The sequence below is a fragment of the Mixophyes fleayi genome, assembly GCF_038048845.1.
Source record: "Mixophyes fleayi isolate aMixFle1 chromosome 4 unlocalized genomic scaffold, aMixFle1.hap1 SUPER_4_unloc_3, whole genome shotgun sequence".
NCBI classification, from domain to species: Eukaryota; Metazoa; Chordata; class Amphibia; order Anura; family Limnodynastidae; genus Mixophyes; species Mixophyes fleayi.
Window position 1 is genome coordinate 463837 of NW_027445889.1, and position 21107 is coordinate 484943.

Below are 21107 nucleotides of genomic sequence, written 5' to 3' on the forward strand. Positions count from 1 at the left end.
AGTTACGGCAAGTCACAGATCCCTGTGTCATGACCAAGAACAATGATGAGTGGTTTCTGGCAGATAAATGGCTTCCGCACACCATTCAATAAAGAAGCTGGGATGCAATTGTCGCATCCCCTTTCTATGTCTCCCTGAAACCTCATTGACATAATCCCTGTGATTTGTTCCTGAGAGACATAGAGAGGTTAGGTGCCCGACAGGAGCTATTGCTAAGATATACAGGAGGCGTATGGAAATGATTGTTAAATCATATATGAAGGTGGATAGGTAGATGATGTTGCAATGACATTAAAAGTTCCTGTTGATACAACTATTTACAAGATGTTATATCAATTTTACATCTCATATGTCCTATATAAAAGGAGATCTAATGCTTGTTTCTGTCCGGTTTCAAACCAGGGACCTTTCGCGTGTTAGGCGAATGTGATAACCACTACACTACAGAAACAGCAGCTGTGAGCTTTGTTGACCTCTGCCACTGTAATAGAGAGGGATCCTTACTGACATTTAATGATCTGTATCTGGACTCAAATTGATAAAAGGATTTGATTATTTACACTGACTGTCTGAGGGTGTTATCCTACACACATCGAGGTATCCAGGGTCCCCATTTCCTAGTACTTCATTAGGGGTCCATCTTGGATGGTTGGTCACTTAATAAAATCAGAATCCAGAGATAGTCCTTTCCCACCTTGTGTCTCATTATACCACATAGGTGTAGTATGATTGAATTCTGGTATAATTTCCTAAATTATGGGGTGCTGTTCATTCTGTGTGACATTCAGACATTTTTGTATGTGTCTCACAGTGATTAAAGTGGTTTCCTCACGCTGGGGAGAAGGACAGGGAATATTGTCGTATTTCGTTTTCATAATTTTTTGATCTTTTCATTTGTTTTTTGTTTCATTTAAGTTTTACTCTTTTATTATTCCGTTGTAGACCTAGTATAGTTACAAGATCAAATTTACTATTGATGTATTGGTGTTAAGGAAGATCTGATCTCAACCTGAACATCCATAGTTGACACTACAGTCAACTAGCTATCTCCCATCACTATATGCGGAAGTGCACAGACACTTACACATTTTGAACACAGCACTCCCATTGAGTGACTAGGAGGGAAATAGCCATATGAATCAGTTCTTGCCCACTCATTGGAGCCTTTGGCTGTCAGTGCAACCTCTACGTCGTCTCATAGCAATATGGCTGGTTTGACAACATAGAAAGACAGTGGAGAGGAAGTGTTGATTATGAGACTGACGCGCTACCTACTGTGCTAACGAGGCCGCTTCACTGTATGCACAAAACGTTGAACAATGTTCTTCAATTCTATCTTCACTATTAACTAATTTATAAGAAGATGTTTTGTTATTCATAGTTATGTTTTGCTGCTGCTCTATGGTTAACTAATAAAATTAACCCCTTCCCGCTACAGGATGTAACGGTAATGTCTTGTTCAATTTTAGGCAGGGAGTTACGGCAAGTCACAGATCCCTGTGTCATGACCAAGAACAATGATGAGTGGTTCCTGGCAGATAAATGGCTTCCGCACACCATTCAATAAAAAAGCTGGGATGCAATGGTCGCATCCCCTTTCTATGTCTCCCTGAAACCTCATTGACATCATCCCTGTGACTTGTTCCTGAAAGACATAGAGAGGTTAGGTGCCCGACAGGAGCTATTGCTAAGATATACAGGAGGCGTATGGAAATGATTGTTAAATCATATATGAAGGTGGATAGGTCGATGGTGTAGCAATGACATTTAAAGTTCCTGTTGATACAACTATTTACAAGATGTTATATCAATTTTACATCTCACATGTCCTATATAAAAGGAGATCTAACGCTTGTTTCTGCCCGGTTTCGACCCCGGGACCTTTCGCGTGTTAGGCGAATGTGATAACCACTACACTAAAGAACCACCAGCTGGAAGCTTTCTTGACCTCTGCCACTGTAATAGAGAGGGATCCTTACTGACATTTTATGATCTGTATCTGGACTCAAATTGATAAAAGGATTTGATTATTTACATTGACTGTCTGAGGGTGTTATCCTACACACATCGAGGTATCCAGGGTCCCTATTTCCTAGTACTTCATTAGTGGTCCATCTTGGATGGTTGGTCACTTAGTAAAATCAGAATCCAGAGATAGTCCTTTCCCACCTTGTGTCTCATTATACCAGATAGGTGTAGTATGATTGAATTCTGGTATAATTTCCTAAATTATGGGGTGCCGTTCATTCTGTGTGACATTCAGACATTTTTGTATGTGTCTCACAGTGATTAAAGTGGTTTCCTCACACTGGGGAGAAACACAGGGAATATTGTCGGATTTCGTTTTCATAATTTTTTGATCTTTTTATTTGTTTTTTGTTTCATTTAAGTTTTACTCTTTTATTATTCCGTTGTAGACCTAGTATAGTTACAAGATCAAATTTACTATTGATGTATTGGTGTTAAGGAAGATCTGATCTCAACCTGAACACCCATAGTTAACACTACAGTCAACTAGCTATCTCCCATCACTTTATGCGGAAGTGCACAGACACTTACACATTTTGAACACAGCACTCCCATTGAGTGACTAGGAGGGAAATAGCCATATGAATCAGTTCTTGCCCACTCATTGGAGCCTTTAGCTGTCAGTGCAACCTCTAAGTCGTCTCATAGCAATATGGCTGGTTTGACAAAATAGAAAGACAGTGGTGAGGAAGTGTTGATTATGAGACTGACGCGCTACCTACTGTGCTAACGAGGCCGCTTCACTGTATGCACATAACGTTGAACAATGTTCTTCAATTCTATCTTCACTATTAACTAATTTATAAGAAGATGTTTTGTAATTCATAGTTATGTTTTGCTGCTGCTCTATGGTTAACTAATAAAATTAACTCCTTCCCGCTACAGGATGTAACGGTAATGTCTTGTTAAATTTTAGGCAGGGAGTTACGGCAAGTCACAGATCCCTGTGTCATGACCAAGAACAATGATGAGTGGTTTCTGGCAGATAAATGGCTTCCGCACACCATTCAATAAAGAAGCTGGGATGCAATTGTCGCATCCCCTTTCTATGTCTCCCTGAAACCTCATTGACATCATCCCTGTGACTTGTTCCTGAAAGACATAGAGAGGTTAGGTGCCTGACAGGAGCTATTGCTAAGATATACAGGAGGCGTATGGAAATGATTGTTAAATCATATATGAAGGTGGATAGGTAGATGGTGTTGCAATGACATTAAAAGTTCCTGTTGATACAACTATTTACAAGATGTTATATCAATTTTACATCTCACATGTCCTATATAAAAGGAGATCTAATGTTTGTTTCTGCCCGGTTTTGAACCGGGGACCTTTCGCGTGTTAGGCGATTGTGATAACCACTACACTACAGAAACACCAGCTGTGAGCTTTGTTGACCTCTGCCACTGTAATAGAGAGGGATCCTTACTGACATTTAATGATCTGTATCTGGACTCAAGTTGATAAAAGGATTTGATTATTTACAGTGACTGTCTGAGGGTGTTATCCTACACACATCGAGGTATCCAGGGTCCCCATTTCCTAGTACTTCATTAGGGGTCCATCTTGGATGGTTAGTCACTTAGTAAAATCAGAATCCAGAGATAGTCCTTTCCCACCTTGTGTCTCATTATACCACATAGGTGTAGTATGATTGAATTCTGGTATAATTTCCTAAATTATGGGGTGCCGTTCATTCTGTGTGACATTCAGACATTTTTGTATGTGTCTCTTAGTGATTAAAGTGGTTTCCTCACGCTGTGCAGAAACACAGGGAATATTGTCGTATTTCGTTTTCATAATTTTTTGATCTTTTCATTTGTTTTTTCTTACATTTAAGTTTTACTCTTTTATTATTCCGTTGTAGACCTAGTATAGTTACAAGATCAAATTTACTATTGATGTATTGGTGTTAAGGAAGATCTGATCTCAACCTGAACACCCATAGTTGACACTACAGTCAACTAGCTATCTCCCATCACTATATGCGGAAGTGCACAGACACTTACACATTTTGAACACAGCACTCCCATTGAGTGACTAGGAGGGAAATAGCCATATGAATCAGTTCTTGCCCACTCATTGGAGCCTTTGGCTGTCAGTGCAACCTTTAAGTCGTCTCATAGCAATATGGCTGGATTGACAACATAGAAAGACAGTGGTGAGGAAGTGTTGATTATGAGACTGACGCGCTACCTACTGTGCTAACGAGGCCGCTTCACTGTATGCACAAAACGTTGAACAATGTTCTTCAATTCTATCTTCACTATTAACTAATTTATAAGAAGATGTTTTGTTATTCATAGTTATGTTTTGCTGCTGCTCTATGGTTAACTAATAAAATTAACCCCTTCCCGCTACAGGATGTAACGGTAATGTCTTGTTCAATTTTAGGCAGGGAGTTACGGCAAGTCACAGATCCCTGTGTCATGACCAAGAACAATGATGAGTGGTTCCTGGCAGATAAATGGCTTCCGCACACCATTCAATAAAAAAGCTGGGATGCAATGGTCGCATCCCCTTTCTATGTCTCCCTGAAACCTCATTGACATCATCCCTGTGACTTGTTCCTGAAAGACATAGAGAGGTTGTCACGACTAGTATAGCGTACCTGCTATCGTTGGCACTACTCGGAGGAAGGTGCGGAGTCTAACGTGTTCACCAGGGACCCCCGCGAGGAGGTATGGACTTAGCTGCAGGAAACACGCAGGTCGCGGTCCTTCCACGAGTCAGATAGCGAATCACGAGAGGAATGTCAGACAGGCAGGTTCGGCAACGGTGCGGGCAATGCAGGTACACAAGGAGAATCCGAACGGGTAGTGAATCAAGCCGGGTCGATAACGTTCTGACAGCGAGGTACAAAAGGGAGATCCAAAAGGGGTAGTCAAGGCAATCCGGGTCACAATGGTCACAGGCAAACGGCATTAAACTGGAGGAAGGCAAGGGTCAGGAAACAGATAATCACAGGAACACTGGAACGCTGGAGGACAGGAAAGGACCTTAAACTCTGGCACAGGAGGTGGGGTCAGAGGGACTTAAATAGTGCTGCTAGCCAATGCCCTCAGGACTAGTAGTGCTGTCATAGCTCCAGCGCCGTAGCGCTAGTCATCCTTTAGCGCCGTAGCGCTATCTTCATGCAGCGTCCCGTTGCCTAGCAACGGGAACGCTTCCAGGTCTGTAGCTGGCCGGCCGGGCGGAAGGGGAAGTGACGCGTCTGGTTGCTAGGCAACCAGACGCTCTGTGCGGACGGGCGGGCGGCCGCCGAGCGGTGCCTGACAGTATGCCCTCCTCCTTCTCCCCTTGTTTGGAGGAATCTCTTGAGTAACTGAGGAGCGTGAAGGTCCGGTTTATCCACCCAAGATCTTTATTTCGTACCAAATCCCTTCCAGTGCACAAGGAACTGTTGTTGCCCGTAGCGAATGCGGACATCCAAAATCCGGCTGATCTCAAACTCTGTTCCAGAGGAGGTTTGAACAGGAGGAGGTCGAGATGGAGGTACAAAGAACCTGTTAAGCACCAATGGCCGGAGTAGGGACACATGAAAAGTATTATGACATCGTAAAGAAGCCGGTAGCTTTAGTTTAACACACACAGGATTAATAACTTGTGAGATGATGTAAGAACCAATAAAATGTGGAGCCATTTTCATAGATGGTACTTTGAGTTTTAAATCTTTAGTGGAAAGCCATACTTGATCCCCTACCTTCAATAGGGGAGTAGCTCTTCGGTGGCGATCTGCAAAGGTCTTATGGTGCTGTGATGCTTTTTGCAGAGCTGCTTTGGTTGTGGCCCAAATGAGAGAGAATTCTCGATAGAGTGACTCCACCGCTGGAATAGAGGAGGAAGAATTTGGAAATGGATCTGGGATAATAGGATGCATCCCGGTCACAATAAAGAATGGAGAAAACCCGGTAGATTCATGGACATGGTGATTGTGTGAGAATTCTGCCCAGGGAAGGAATTGTGACCATCTGCTTTGATTATCAGCGGTAAAGCAACGGAGAAAAGTCTCTAAATCCTGGTTGATCCGCTCGGTCTGACCATTGGTCTGGGGGTGATATCCCGATGAGAATTTTAACTCCGTACCCAGTTTTTTACAGAAAGCCAGAGATAATTTCCTTAGGGCAACCATGAAGTCTGAAGATCTCCTTGATAAATGTGTCGGCTAAGTGACTGGCCGAAGGTAGACCTGAAAGAGGAATGAAATGCACCATTTTAGAAAATTGGTCAATGACAACCCGGATGGTATTAAATCCAGAACTGCAGGGAAGGTCAGTAATAAAATCCATGGCTATACTCTCCCAGGGAGCATCAGGCGTAGGCAGGGGTTGGAGCAACCCAGCAGGAACCTTCCTGGAAGTTTTGTGTTGGGCACAAATGGTACATGCTGCAATAAAGTCCCGTATATCAGCACGTATGGTAGGCCACCAGAAACGACGACAGAGAAGGAATGTGGTCTTCTTTATGCCAGCGTGACCCGCGATACAGGACGAATGGGCCCAACGCAATACCTTGAGTCGTAATTGTGGTTCCACAAATGATCGTCCTGTGGGCGGAGCATCCTTCACAGTATTGGTAATAGCAATGATGTTCGAAGGGTCAATAATGCAATGAGGAATCGATGGATTCAGGCGGTCTGTATCATCAAAAGAACGAGATAGAGCGTCTGCCCGCCCATTCTTAGCACCTGGACAGAAGGTAAGAATCATGTTGAAGCTAGCAAAGAATGATGCCCAGCGGGCCTGCCGAGGATTCAGACAGCGAGCTTCCCGAATGAATATCAAATTTCGGTGATCTGTAAAGATGGTAACCGGAAATAGGGCTCCCTCTAATAAGTGTCGCCATTCCTCCAAAGCTGCTTTAATAGCGAGAAGCTCCTTGTCTCCGATTCCATAATTAATCTCGTTGGGAAGAAATCGTCTGGAGAAGAACCCGCATGGAGAATGGGTACCTGAAGGTGTCTTTTGGAATAACACGGCTCCAATGCCTATTGAAGAGGCATCTACCTCCACAAAGAAAGGTCGCTGTTGATCCGGCTGAGAGAGAACAGAGGCCGAGGAAAAGGCTTTCTTCAGAGTAGTAAAGGCAGAAACAGCTTCTGGAGACCATATCTTTGGATTGGCAGATCTCCTAGTTAAAGCTGTAATTGGAGCAATAATGGAAGAGAAATCTTGGATGAACTGTCGATAATAATTGGCGAATCCAATGAATCTTTGGATACTTTTAAGACCCTGCGGTTGAGGCCAATTCAAGATGGATGACACCTTGGTGGGATCCATCTGTAACCCAGAGCCGGACACAATAAACCCAAGGAAGGACACTTGGAGAACTTCAAAAACACATTTTTCCAATTTGCAATAGAGATGATATTTGCGCAGTCTTCGTAAGACCTCCCTCACTTGTTCTTGATGAGAACTCAAGTCTTTAGAAAACACTAGAATGTCGTCTAGATAAACGACTACGGAGGTGTACAACAGATCTTGAAAGATGTCATTAACGAAATTCTGGAAGATGGCAGGGGCATTGCAAAGACCGAAGGGCATTACCAGGTATTCAAAATGACCATCCCTCGTATTGAAGGCGGTCTTCCACTCGTCACCCTTCTTTATACGAATGAGGTTGTAGGACCCTCGTAGGTCTAATTTAGTAAACACTTGAGCCCCGCTGATTCTGTCAAATAGATCGGAGATAAGAGGTAACGGGTACCGATTCTTGATGGTAATACGATTCAGGGGTCTATAGTCAATGCATGGGCGCAGAGACCCATCTTTTTTCTTGACAAAGAAGAATCCAGCCCCAGCAGGAGAGGTAGACTTGCGAATAAAACCACGTTCCAGATTCTCCTTGATATATTGGGACATTGCCAAGGTCTCTGGGCGAGAAAGGGGATAAGTTCGCCCCTTGGGTATAGGTTGATCGGGAAGCAAGGTGATGGAACAATCCCAGGGCCAATGGGGAGGTAATAACTCGTCCTCAGTTTTACTGAATACATCTTGGAAGTCAGTGTATGCAGCTGGAAGGCTAACTTCCGTAACCGTGGACTGAGCAACAACTTGGGAACCAGGAGGCAGAACACTAGGTAGACATCTATGATGACATTCTGTACCCCAACGAGTAACCTGAGCTCGATCCCAATCCATCTGCGGAGAGTGTCTTCATAGACATGGAAGCCCCAAGATAATGGGATTGATGGATTTTGGCAACACCAACAACTGAATCATCTCGCTATGGAGGGCTCCTACTGTCGAAGTCAGTAAATTGGATAAAGTCATTTCAATTAAAGTCTAGCAAACTTGGTTGTCTTTGTTTGAAAAGATGCGTACGGTACGCATCGACGTACAAGGGCACGCTACGGTGTGAAAGGGCGTACGCATCCACTACACGTGGCAGCAACAGTAATTGGTCTTTTACCATACATTCGCACAAACACGCATACTTATAAAATAGTACACATTATTGGTAGTTGCAACACATAGTCAGTTATGTCGAAATATAGTAGTATTTATATGTTATATCAGAGTTACATGCATATTAGTGAAATACACAGAACGGGTTAAAGGAATAACATCATGAGTGGTATCATAATGAACCTTGTTACATATCCTACTGTTTGGTGCGCTCTGCGAGGGAATCGCAGAGTGCATACGCAAGTTATGAATGATAGGGAATTATGAACTACTTAAGGCTAAGGAATTCTGGCGGGAAGAGCAGAGCATACCCCCTGCAGAGATGACCCCCTCCTTTGGATTCCTTAGGATGAACCAGCCAATGATTGACGACCCCTTGGACATTCCTGAGACCCGGACCAATAGATGCAAGCCATACCATCTTCATTGTATTACTGTATTTGATTGTGTATATAAGCAGCAGCTTGTGATCCAGAGTGCAGACATCTTGTCCCCAGACTTCAGGATTGAATGACTGCACTGGATCCAGAGCGCCTGCGATAAGTAACGGCTGTATTTACTATTACTTCGCTTGAGCATATTATTATACTTATTTGCGAATAAATATTTGTGCTTTGGAAACACAAATCGAGGTTCGACAATCGTTATTGGTTAGCGACAATACGCACATAACACTACCATTAACCGAATAGGTGAGGTGATGAAGGAGATGGAGCCACTGCTGACACGGTTCCCATCCACTGCCGTTAATGATAATGATTGAGGCAAGGGGAGAGTTGGAATTTGAAGCCCAGCAATGAGAGTGGCAGAAATGAAGTTCCCGGAGGAGCCGGAAGCCACAAAGGCCGTGGTGGAGAAGGGACCTCTAGGGGTGCTCAGGGTGACTGCCATAAGAAGCTCAGGGGTGTTTTTTGAGTAGGGAGCAACTGTGGATACTCCTAAACCGGCCTCCCTGCTAACGTTTAGGAGGACGGGTTTCCCGGTCTCTTAGGACAGACCTTGAGAACATGCCCGGAATCGCCAAAGTAAAGGCAGAGACGCTGCCTGAAGCGCCTCTCTCTTTCTTCTGGGGATAAACGGGAACGTCCTACTTGCATGGGTTCATCCATAGGCAAAACTGGGTTTTCAAATTGAGGAGCCAGACGAGGAACCACCCGCTTAGAGACAGGACGTTCCTGGGTGCGTTCTTGATAACGTAGGTCTACTTTAATACATAGCGCAATTAGGGTATCAAGATCAGAGGGAAGATCCCGAGAAATTAGTTCGTCCTTAATACGGTCGATTAGACCTTGCCAAAAAGTTGCGACCAGCGCCTCGTTGTTCCATTTCAGCTCAAGCCGGGTCGATAACATTCTGACAGCGAAGTACAAAAGGGAGATCCAAAAGGGGTAGTCAAGGCAATCCGGGTCACAATGGTCACAGGCAAACGGCAATAAACTGGAGGAAGGCGAGGGTCAGGAAACAGATAATCACAGGAACACTGGAACGCTGGAGGACAGGAAAGGACCTGAAACTCTGGCACAGGAGGTGGGGTCAGAGGGACTTAAATAGTGCTGCTAGCCAATGCCCTCAGCACTAGTAGTGCTGTCATAGCTCCAGCCCCGTAGCGCTAGTCATCCTTTAGCGCCGTAGCGCTATCTTCATGCAGCGTCCCGTTGCCTAGACGCTCTGTGCAAACGGGCGGGCGGCCGCCCAGCGGTGCCTGACAGAGGTTAGGTGCCCGACAGGAGCTATTGCTAAGATATACAGGAGGCGTATTGGAAATGATTGTTAAATCATATATGAAGGTGGATAGGTAGATGGTGTAGCAATGACATTAAAAGTTCCTGTTGATACAACTATTTACAAGATGTTATATCAATTTTACATCTCACATGTCCTATATAAAAGGAGATCTAACGCTTGTTTCTGCCTGGTTTTGACCCGGGGACCTTTCGCGTGTTAGGCAAATGTGATAACCACTACACTACAGAAACACCAGCTGCAAGCTTTGCTGACCTCTGCCACTGTAATAGAGAGGGATCCTTACTGACATTTAATGATCTGTATCTGGACTCAAATTGATAAAAGGATTTGATTATTTACACTGACTGTCTGAGGGTGTTATCCTACACACATCGAGGTATCCAGGGTCCCTATTTCCTAGTACTTCATTAGGGGTCCATCTTGGATGGTTGGTAACTTAGTAAAATCAGAATCCAGAGATAGTCCTTTCCGACCTTGTGTCTCATTATACCACATAGGTGTAGTATGATTGAATTCTGGTATAATTTCCTAAATTATGGGGTGCCGTTCATTCTGTGTGACATTCAGACATTTGTGTATGTGTCTCACAGTGATTAAAGTGGTTTCCTCACGCTGGGGAGAAAGACAGGGAATATTGTCGTATTTCGTTTTCATAATTTTTTGATCTTTTCATTTGTTTTTTATTTCATTTAAGTTTTACTCTTTTATTATTCTGTTGTAGACCTAGTATAGTTACAAGATCAAACTTACTATTGATGTATTGGTGTTAAGGAAGATCTGATCTCAACCTGATCACCCATAGTTGAAACTACAGTCAATTAGCTATCTCCCATCACTATATGCGGAAGTGCACAGACACTTACACATTTTGAACACAGCACTCCCATTGAGTGACTAGGAGGGAAATAGCCATATGAATCAGTTCTTGCTCACTCATTGGAGCCTTTGGCTGTCAGTGCAACCTCTAAGTCGTCTCATAGCAATATGGCTGGTTTGACAACATAGAAAGACAGTGGTGAGGAAGTGTTGATTATGAGACTGACGTGCTACCTACTGTGCTAACGAGGCCGCTTCACTGTATGCACATAACGTTGAACAATGTTCTTCAATTCTATCTTCACTATTAACTAATTTATAAGAAGATGTTTTGTAATTCATAGTTATGTTTTGCTGCTGCTCTATGGTTATCTAATAAAATTAACCCCTTCCCGCTACAGGATGTAACGGTAATGTCTTGTTCAATTTTAGGCAGGGAGTTACGGCAAGTCACAGATCCCTGTGTCATGACCAATAACAATGATGAGTGGTTCCTGGCAGATAAATGGCTTCTGCACACCATTCAATAAAGAAGCTGGGATGCAATGGTCGCATCCCCTTTCTATGTCTCCCTGAAACCTCATTGACATCATCCCTGTGACTTGTTCCTGAAAGACATAGAGAGGTTAGGTGCCCTACAGGAGCTATTGCTAAGATATACAGGAGGCGTATGGAAATGATTGTTAAATCATATATGAAGGTGGATAGGTAGATGGTGTTGCAATGACATTAAAAGTCCTGTTGATACAACTATTTACAAGATGTTATATCAATTTTACATCTCACATGTCCTATATAAAAGGAGATCTAACGCTTGTTTCTGCCCGGTTTCAAACCTGGGACCTTTCGCATGTTAGGTAAATGTGATAACCACTACACTACAGAAACACCAGCTGTGAGCTTTTGGTGACCTCTGCCACTGTAATAGAGAGGGATCCTTACTGACATTTAATGATCTGTATCTGGACTCAAATTGATAAAAGGATTTGATTATTTACACTGACTGTCTGAGGGTGTTATCCTACACACATCGAGCAATCCGGGGTCCCCATTTCCTAGTACTTCATTAGGGGTCCATCTTGGATGGTTGGTCACTTAGTAAAATCAGAATCCAGAGATAGTCCTTTCCCACCTTGTGTCTCATTATACCACATAGGTGTAGTATGATTGAATTCTGGTATAATTTCCAAAATTATGGGGTGCCGTTCATTCTGTGTGACATTCAGACATTTTTGTATGTGTCTCACAGTGATTAAAAGTGGCTTTCTCACGCTGGGGAGAAGGACAGGGAATATTGTCGTATTTCGTTTTTATAATTTTTTGATCTTTATATTTATTTTTTGTTTCATTTAAGTTTTACTCTTTTATTATTCCGTTGTAGACCTAGTATAGTTACAAGATCAAATTTACTATTGATGTATTGGTGTTAAGGAAGATCTGATCTCAACCTGAACACCCATAGTTGACACTACAGTCAACTAGCTATCTCCCATCACTATATGCGAAAGTGCACAGACACTTACACATTTTGAACACAGCACTCCCATTGAGTGACTAGGAGGGAAATAGCCATATGAATCAGTTCTTGCCCACTCATTGGAGCCTTTGGCTGTCAGTGCAACCTCTACGTCGTCTCATAGCAATATGGCTGGTTTGACAACATAGAAAGACAGTGGTGAGGAAGTGTTGATTATGAGACTGACGCGCTACCTACTGTGCTAACGAGGCCGCTTCACTGTATGCACATAACAATGAACAATGTTCTTCATTTCTATCTTCACTATTAACTAATTTATAAAAAGATGTTTTATAATTCATAGTTATGTTTTGCTGCTGCTCTATGGTTAACTAATAAAATTAACCCCTTCCCGCTACAGGAAGTAACGGTAATGTCTTGTTCAATTTTAGGCATGGAGTTACGGCAAGTCACAGATCCCTGTGTCATGACCAAGAACAATGATGAGTGGTTCCTGGCAGATAAATGGCTTCCGCACACCATTCAATAAAGAAGCTTGGATGCACTGGTCGCATCCCCTTTCTATGTCTCCCTGAAACCTCATTGACATCATCCCTGTGACTTGTTCCTGAAAGACATAGAGAGGTTAGGTGCCCGACAGGAGCTATTGCTAAGATATACAGGAGGCGTATGGAAATGATTGTTAAATCATATATGAAGGTGGATAGGTAGATGGTGTTGTAATGACATTAAAAGTTCCTGTTGATACAACTATTTACAAGATGTTATATCAATTTTACATCTCACATGTCCTATATAAAAGGAGATCTAACGCTTGTTTCTGCCCGGTTTTGAAACGGGGACCTTTCGCGTGTTAGGTAAATGTGATAACCACTACACTACAGAAACACCAGCTGTGAGCTTTGGTGACCTCTGCCACTGTAATAGAGAGGGATCCTTACTGACATTTAATGATCTGTATCTGGACTCAAATTGATAAAAGGATTTGATTATTTACACTGACTGTCTGAGGGTGTTATCCTACACACATCGAGGTATCCAGGGTCCCCATTTCCTAGTACTTCATTAGGGGTCCATCTTGGATGGTTGGTCACTTAGTAAAATCAGAATCCAGAGATAGTCCTTTCCCACCTTGTGTCTCATTATACCACATAGGTGTAGTATGATTGAATTCTAGTATAATTTCCTAAATTATGGGGTGCCGTTCATTCTGTGTGACATTCAGACATTTTTGTATGTGTCTCACAGTGATTAAAGTGGTTTCCTCACGCTGGGGAGAAGGACAGGGAATATTGTCGTATTTCGTTTTCATAATTTTTTGATCTTTTCATTTGTTTTTTGTTTCATTTAAGTTTTTCTCTTTTATTATTCCGTTGTAGACCTAGTATAGTTACAAGATCAAATTTACTATTGATGTATTGGTGTTAAGGAAGATCTGATCTCAACCTGAACACCCATAGTTGACACTACAGTCAACTAGCTATCTCCCATCACTATATGCGGAAGTGCACAGACACTTACACATTTTGAACACAGCACTCCCATTGAGTGACTAGGAGGGAAATAGCCATATGAATCAGTTCTTGCCCACTCATTGGAGCCTTTGGCTGTCAGTGCAACCTCTAAGTCGTCTCATAGCAATATGGCTGGTTTGACAACATAGAAAGACAGTGGTGAGGAAGTGTTGATTATGAGACTGACGCGCTACCTACTGTGCTAACGAGGCCGCTTCACTGTAATGCACATAACGTTGAACAATGTTCTTCAATTCTATCTTCACTATTAACTAATTTAAAAGAAGATGTTTTGTAATTCATAGTTATGTTTTGCTGCTGCTCTATGGTTAACTAATAAAATTAACCCCTTCCCGCTACAGGATGTAACAGTAATGTCTTGTTCAATTTTAGGCAGGGAGTTACGGCAAGTCACAGATCTCTGTGTCATGACCAAGAACAATGATGAGTGGTTCCTGGCAGATAAATGGCTTCCGCACACCATTCAATAAAGAAGCTGGGATGCAATGGTCGCATCCCCTTTCTATGTCTCCCTGAAACCTCATTGACATCATCCCTGTGACTTGTTCCTGAAAGACATAGAGAGGTTAGGTGCCCTACAGGAGCTATTGCTAAGATATACAGGAGGCGTATGGAAATGATTATTAAATCATATAAGAAGGTGGATAGGTAGATGATGTTGCAATGACATTAAAAGTTCCTGTTGATACAACTATTTACAAGATGTTATATCAATTTTACATCTCACATGTCCTATATAAAAGGAGATCTAACGCTTGTTTCTGCCCGGTTTCGAACCGGGGACGTTTCGCGTGTTAGGCAAATGTGATAACCACTACACTACAGAAACACCAGCTGTGAGCTTTGTTGACCTCTGCCACTGTAATAGAGAGGGATCCTTACTGACATTTAATGATCTGTATCTGGAATCAAATTGATAAAAGGATTTGATTATTTACACTGACTGTCTGAGGGTGTTATCCTACACGCATTGAGGTATCCAGGGTCCCCATTTCCTAGTACTTCATTAGAGGTCCATCTTGGATGGTTGGTCACTTAGTAAAATCAGAATCCAGAGATAGTCCTTTCCCACCTTGTGTCTCATTATACCACATAGGTGTAGTATGATTAAATTCTGGTATAATTTCCTAAATTATGGGGTGCCGTTCATTCTGTGTGACATTCAGACATTTTTGTATGTGTCTCACAGTGATTAAAAGTGGCTTTCTCACGCTGGGGAGAAGGACAGGGAATATTGTTGTTATTCGTTTTTATAATTTTTTGATCTTTATATTTATTTTTTGTTTCATTTAAGTTTTACTCTTTTATTATTCCGTTGTAGACCTAGTATAATTACAAGATCAAATTTACTATTGATGTATTGGTGTTAAGGAAGATCTGATCTCAACCTGAACACCCATAGTTGACACTACAGTCAACTAGCTATCTCCCATCACTATATGCGGAAGTGCACAGACACTTACACATTTTGAACACAGCACTCCCATTGAGTGACTAGGAGGGAAATAGCCATATGAATCAGTTCTTGCCCACTCATTGGAGCCTTTGGCTGTCAGTGCAACCTCTACGTCGTCTCATAGCAATATGGCTGGTTTGACAACATAGAAAGACAGTGGTGAGGAAGTGTTGATTATGAGACTGACGCGCTACCTACTGTGCTAACGAGGCCGCTTCACTGTAATGCACATAACGTTGAACAATGTTCTTCAATTCTATCTTCACTATTAACTAATTTAAAAGAAGATGTTTTGTAATTCATAGTTATGTTTTGCTGCTGCTCTATGGTTAACTAATAAAATTAACCCCTTCCCGCTACAGGATGTAACAGTAATGTCTTGTTCAATTTTAGGCAGGGAGTTACGGCAAGTCACAGATCTCTGTGTCATGACCAAGAACAATGATGAGTGGTTCCTGGCAGATAAATGGCTTCCGCACACCATTCAATAAAGAAGCTGGGATGCAATGGTCGCATCCCCTTTCTATGTCTCCCTGAAACCTCATTGACATCATCCCTGTGACTTGTTCCTGAAAGACATAGAGAGGTTAGGTGCCCTACAGGAGCTATTGCTAAGATATACAGGAGGCGTATGGAAATGATTATTAAATCATATAAGAAGGTGGATAGGTAGATGATGTTGCAATGACATTAAAAGTTCCTGTTAATACAACTATTTACAAGATGTTATATCAATTTTACATCTCACATGTCCTATATAAAAGGAGATCTAACGCTTGTTTCTGCCCGGTTTCGAACCGGGGACGTTTCGCGTGTTAGGCAAATGTGATAACCACTACACTACAGAAACACCAGCTGTGAGCTTTGTTGACCTCTGCCACTGTAATAGAGAGGGATCCTTACTGACATTTAATGATCTGTATCTGGAATCAAATTGATAAAAGGATTTGATTATTTACACTGACTGTCTGAGGGTGTTATCCTACACACATGGAGGTTTCCAGGGTCCCCATTTCCTAGTACTTCATTAGGGGTCCATCGTGGATGGTTGGTCACTTAGTAAAATCAGAATCAAGAGATAGTCCTTTCCCACCTTGTGTCTCATTATACCACATAGGTGTAGTATGATTGAATTCTGGTATAATTTCCTAAATTATGGGGTGTCGTTCATTCTGTGTGATATTCAGACATTTTTGTATGTGTCTCACAGTGATTAAAGTGGTTTCCTCATGCTGGGGAGAAGGACAGGGAATATTGTCGTATTTCGTTTTCATAATTTTTTGATCTTTTCATTTGTTTTTTGTTTCATTTAAGTTTTACTCTTTTATTATTCTGTTGTAGACCTAGTATAGTTACAAGATCAAATTTACTATTGATGAATTGGTGTTAAGGAAGATCTGATCTCAACCTGAACACCCATAGTTGACACTACAGACAACTAGCTATTTCCCATCACTATATGCGGAAGTGCACAGACACTTACACATTTTGAACACAGCACTCCCATTGAGTGACTAGGAGGGAAATAGCCATATGAATCAGTTCTTGCCCACTCATTGGAGCCTTTGGCTGTCAGTGCAACCTCTAAGTCGTCTCATAGCAATATGGCTGGTTTGACAACATAGAAAGACAGTGGTGAGGAAGTGTTGATTATGAGACTGACGCGCTAACTACTGTGCTAACGAGGCCGCTTCACTGTATGCACATAACGTTGAACAATGTTCTTCAATTCTATCTTCACTATTAACTTATTTATAAGAAGATGTTTTGTAATTCATAGTTATGTTTTGCTGCTGCTCTATGGTTAACTAATAAAATGAACCCCTTCCCGCTACAGGATGTAACGGTAATGTCTTGTTCAATTTTAGGAAGGGAGTTACGGCAAGTCACAGATCCCTGTGTCATGACCAAGAACAATGATGAGTGGTTCCTGGCAGATAAATGGCTTCCGCACACCATTCAATAAAGAAGCTGGGATACAATGGTCGCATCCCCTTTCTATGTCTCCCTGAAACCTCATTGACATCATCCCTGTGACTTGTTCCTGAAAGACATAGAGAGGTTAGGTGCCCGACAGGAGCTATTGCTAAGATATACAGGTGGCGTATGGAAATGATTGTTAAATCATATATAAAGGTGGATAGCTAGATGGTGTTGTAATGACATTAAAAGTTCCCGTTGATACAACTATTTACAAGATGTTATATCAATATACATCTCACATGTCCTATATAAAAGGAGATCTAATGCTTGTTTCTGCCCGGTTTTGAACCGGGGACCTTTCGCGTGTTAGGCGAATGTGATAACCACTACACTACAGAAACACCAGCTGTGAGCTTTGTTGACCTCTGCCACTGTAATAGAGAGGGATCCTTACTGACATTTAATGATCTGTATCTGGACTCAAATTGATAAAAGGTTTTGATTATTTACACTGACTGTCTGAGGGTGTTATCCTACACACATCGAGGTATCCAGGGTCCCCATTTCCTAGTACTTCATTAGTGGTCCATCTAGGAGGGTTGGTCACTTAGTAAAATCAGAATCCAGAGATAGTCCTTTCCCACCTTGTGTCTCATTATACCACATAGGTGTAGTATGATTGAATTCTGGTATAATTTCCTAAATTATGGGGTGCCGTTCATTCTGTGTGACACTCAGACATTTTTTTATGTGTCTCACAGTGATTAAAGTAGTTTCCTCATGCTGGGGAGATGGACAGGGAATATTGTCGTATTTCGTTTTCATAATTTTTTGATCTTTTCATTTGTTTTTTGTTTCATTTAAGTTTTACTCTTTTATTATTCCGTTGTAGACCTAGTATAGTTACAAGATCGAATTTACTATTGATGTATTGGTGTTAAGGAAGATCTGATCTCAACCTGAACACCCATAATTGACACTACAGTCAACTAGCTATCTCCCATCACTATATGCGGAAGTGCACAGACACTTACACATTTTGAACACAGCACTCCCATTGAGTGACTAGGAGGGAAATAGCCATATGAATCAGTTCTTGCCCACTCATTGGAGCCTTTGGCTGTCAGTGCAACCTCTAAGTCATCTCATAGCAATATGGCTGGTTTGACAACATAGAAAGACAGTGGTTAGGAGGTGTTGATTATGAGACTGACGCGCTACCTACTGTGCTAACGAGGCCGCTTCACTGTATGCACATAACGTTGAACAATGTTCTTCAATTCTATCTTCACTATTAACTAATTTATAAGAAGATGTTTTATAATTCATAGTTATGTTTTGCTGCTGCTCTATGGTTAACTAATAAAATTAACCCCTTCCCGCTACAGGATGTAACGGTAATGTCTTGTTCAATTTTAGGCAGGGAGTTACAGCAAGTCACAGATCCCTGTGTCATGACCAAGAACAATGATGAGTGGTTCCTGGCAGATAAATGGCTTCCGCACACCATTCAATAAAGAAGCTGGGATGCAATGGTCGCATCCCCTTTCTATGTCTCCCTGAAACCTCATTGACATCATCCCTGTGACTTGTTCCTGAAAGACATAGAGAGGTTAGGTGCCCGACAGGAGCTATTGCTAAGATATACAGGAGGCATATGGAAATGATTGTTAAATCATATATGAAGGTGGATAGGTAGATGGTGTTGCAATGACATTAAAAGTTCCTGTTGATACAGCTATTTACAAGATGTTATATCAATTTTACATCTCACATGTCCTATATAAAAGGAGATCTAACGCTTGTTTCTGCCCGGTTTCGAACTGGGGACCTTTCGCGTGTTAGGAGAATGTGACAACCACTGCACTACAGAAACACCAGCTGTGAGCTTTGTTGACCTCTGCCACTGTAATAGAGAGGGATCCTTACTGACATTTAATGATCTGTATCTGGACTCAAATTGATAAAAGGTTTTGATTATTTACACTGACTGTCTGAGGGTGTTATCCTACACACATCGAGGTATCCAGGGTCCCCATTTCCTAGTACTTCATTAGGGGTCCATCTTGGATGGTTGGTCACTTAGTAAAATCAGAATCCAGAGATAGTCCTTTCCCACCTTGTGTCTCATTATACCACATAGGTGTAGTATGATTAAATTCTGGTATAATTTCCTAAATTATGGGGTGCCGTTCATTCTGTGTGACATTCAGACATTTTTGTATGTGTCTCACAGTGATTAAAGTGGTTTTCTCACGCTGGGGAGAAGGACAGGGAATATTGTCGTATTTCATTTTCATAATTTTTTGATCTTTTTATTTATTTTTTGTTTCATTTAAGTTTTACTCTTTTATTATTCCGTTGTAGACCTAGTATAGTTACAAGATCAAATTTACTATTGATGTATTGGTGTTAAGGAAAATCTGATCTCAACCTGAACACCCATATTTGACACTACAGTCAACTAGCTATCTCCCATCACTATATGCGGAAGTGCACAGACACTTACACATTTTGAACACAGCACTCCCATTGAGTGACTAGGAGGGAAATAGCCATATGAATCAGTTCTTGCCCACTCATTGGAGCCTTTGGCTGTCAGTGCAACCTCTACGTCGTCTCATAGCAATATGGCTGGTTTGACAACATAGAAAGACAGTGGTGAGGAAGTGTTGATTATGAGACTGACGCGCTACCTACTGTGCTAACGAGGCCGCTTCACTGTATGCACATAACGTTGAACAATGTTCTTCAATTCTATCTTCACTATTAACTAATTTATAAGAAGATGTTTTGTAATTCATAGTTATGTTTTGCTGCTGCTCTATGGTTAACTAATAAAATTAACCCCTTCCCGCTACAGGATGTAACGGTAATGTCTTGTTCAATTTTAGGCAGGGAGTTACGGCAAGTCACAGATCTCTGTGTCATGACCATGAACAATGATGAGTGGTTCCTGGCAGATAAATGGCTTCCGCACACCATTCAATAAAGAAGCTGGGATGCAATGGTCGCATCCCCTTTCTATGTCTCCCTGAAACCTCATTGACATCATCCCTGTGACTTGTTCTTGAAAGACATAGAGAGGTTAGGTGCCCTACAGGAGCTATTGCTAAGATATACAGGAGGCGTATGGAAATGATTGTTAAATCATATATGAAGGTGGATAGGTAGATGATGTTGCAATGACATTAAAAGTTCCTGTTGATACAACTATTTACAAGATGTTATATCAATTTTACATTTCACATGTCCTATATAAAAGGAGATCTAACGCTTGTTTCTGCCCGGTTTCGAAACAGGGACCTTTCGCGTGTTAGGCGAATGTGATAACCACTACACTACAGAAACACCAGCTGTGAGCTTTGTTGACCTCTGCCACTGTAATAGAGAGGGATCCTTACTGACATTTAATGATCTGTATCTGGACTCAAATTGATAAAAGGATTTGATTATTTACTAGAGATGGTCACTGACCCCCGTGTTTTGGTTTTGGATTCGGTTTTGGATCTGGATTACCGTCGTGTTTTGGTTTTGGTTTTGGTTTTGCAAAACCGCCATTGCGTGTTTTGGTTTTTGGTTTTGGTTTTGTTTGGTTTTGTTTTGCTATTTTTTGGGAAAATCCATGTTTTTGGGCCTAAATTAACCCAATTTAGTGCTCCAACTGTTTTAGAGACAAGTAATCTAATTGTTGAGGTAATAAATCATCCAAAAAAACAGTT

General features: G+C 41.7%; 6 non-coding genes across 6 annotated transcripts; all 6 read right to left on the minus strand.

Moving 5' to 3' along the window:
• Positions 1 to 378: 378 nt before the first annotated feature.
• On the minus strand, positions 379 to 451 carry TRNAV-AAC (transfer RNA valine (anticodon AAC)). Its single transcript has one exon. It is a non-coding gene; the product is annotated as a tRNA-Val (tRNA).
• A 2877-nt stretch (positions 452 to 3328) lies between these two features.
• On the minus strand, positions 3329 to 3401 carry TRNAV-AAC (transfer RNA valine (anticodon AAC)). The gene has a single exon. It is a non-coding gene; the product is annotated as a tRNA-Val (tRNA).
• Positions 3402 to 14762: 11361 nt separating this feature from the next.
• Positions 14763 to 14835, minus strand: TRNAV-AAC (transfer RNA valine (anticodon AAC)). Its single transcript has one exon. It is a non-coding gene; the product is annotated as a tRNA-Val (tRNA).
• A 1404-nt stretch (positions 14836 to 16239) lies between these two features.
• TRNAV-AAC (transfer RNA valine (anticodon AAC)) lies at positions 16240 to 16312 on the minus strand. Its single transcript has one exon. It is a non-coding gene; the product is annotated as a tRNA-Val (tRNA).
• A 1401-nt stretch (positions 16313 to 17713) lies between these two features.
• On the minus strand, positions 17714 to 17786 carry TRNAV-AAC (transfer RNA valine (anticodon AAC)). Its single transcript has one exon. It is a non-coding gene; the product is annotated as a tRNA-Val (tRNA).
• Positions 17787 to 20663: 2877 nt separating this feature from the next.
• Positions 20664 to 20736, minus strand: TRNAV-AAC (transfer RNA valine (anticodon AAC)). Its single transcript has one exon. It is a non-coding gene; the product is annotated as a tRNA-Val (tRNA).
• Positions 20737 to 21107: the final 371 nt, after the last annotated feature.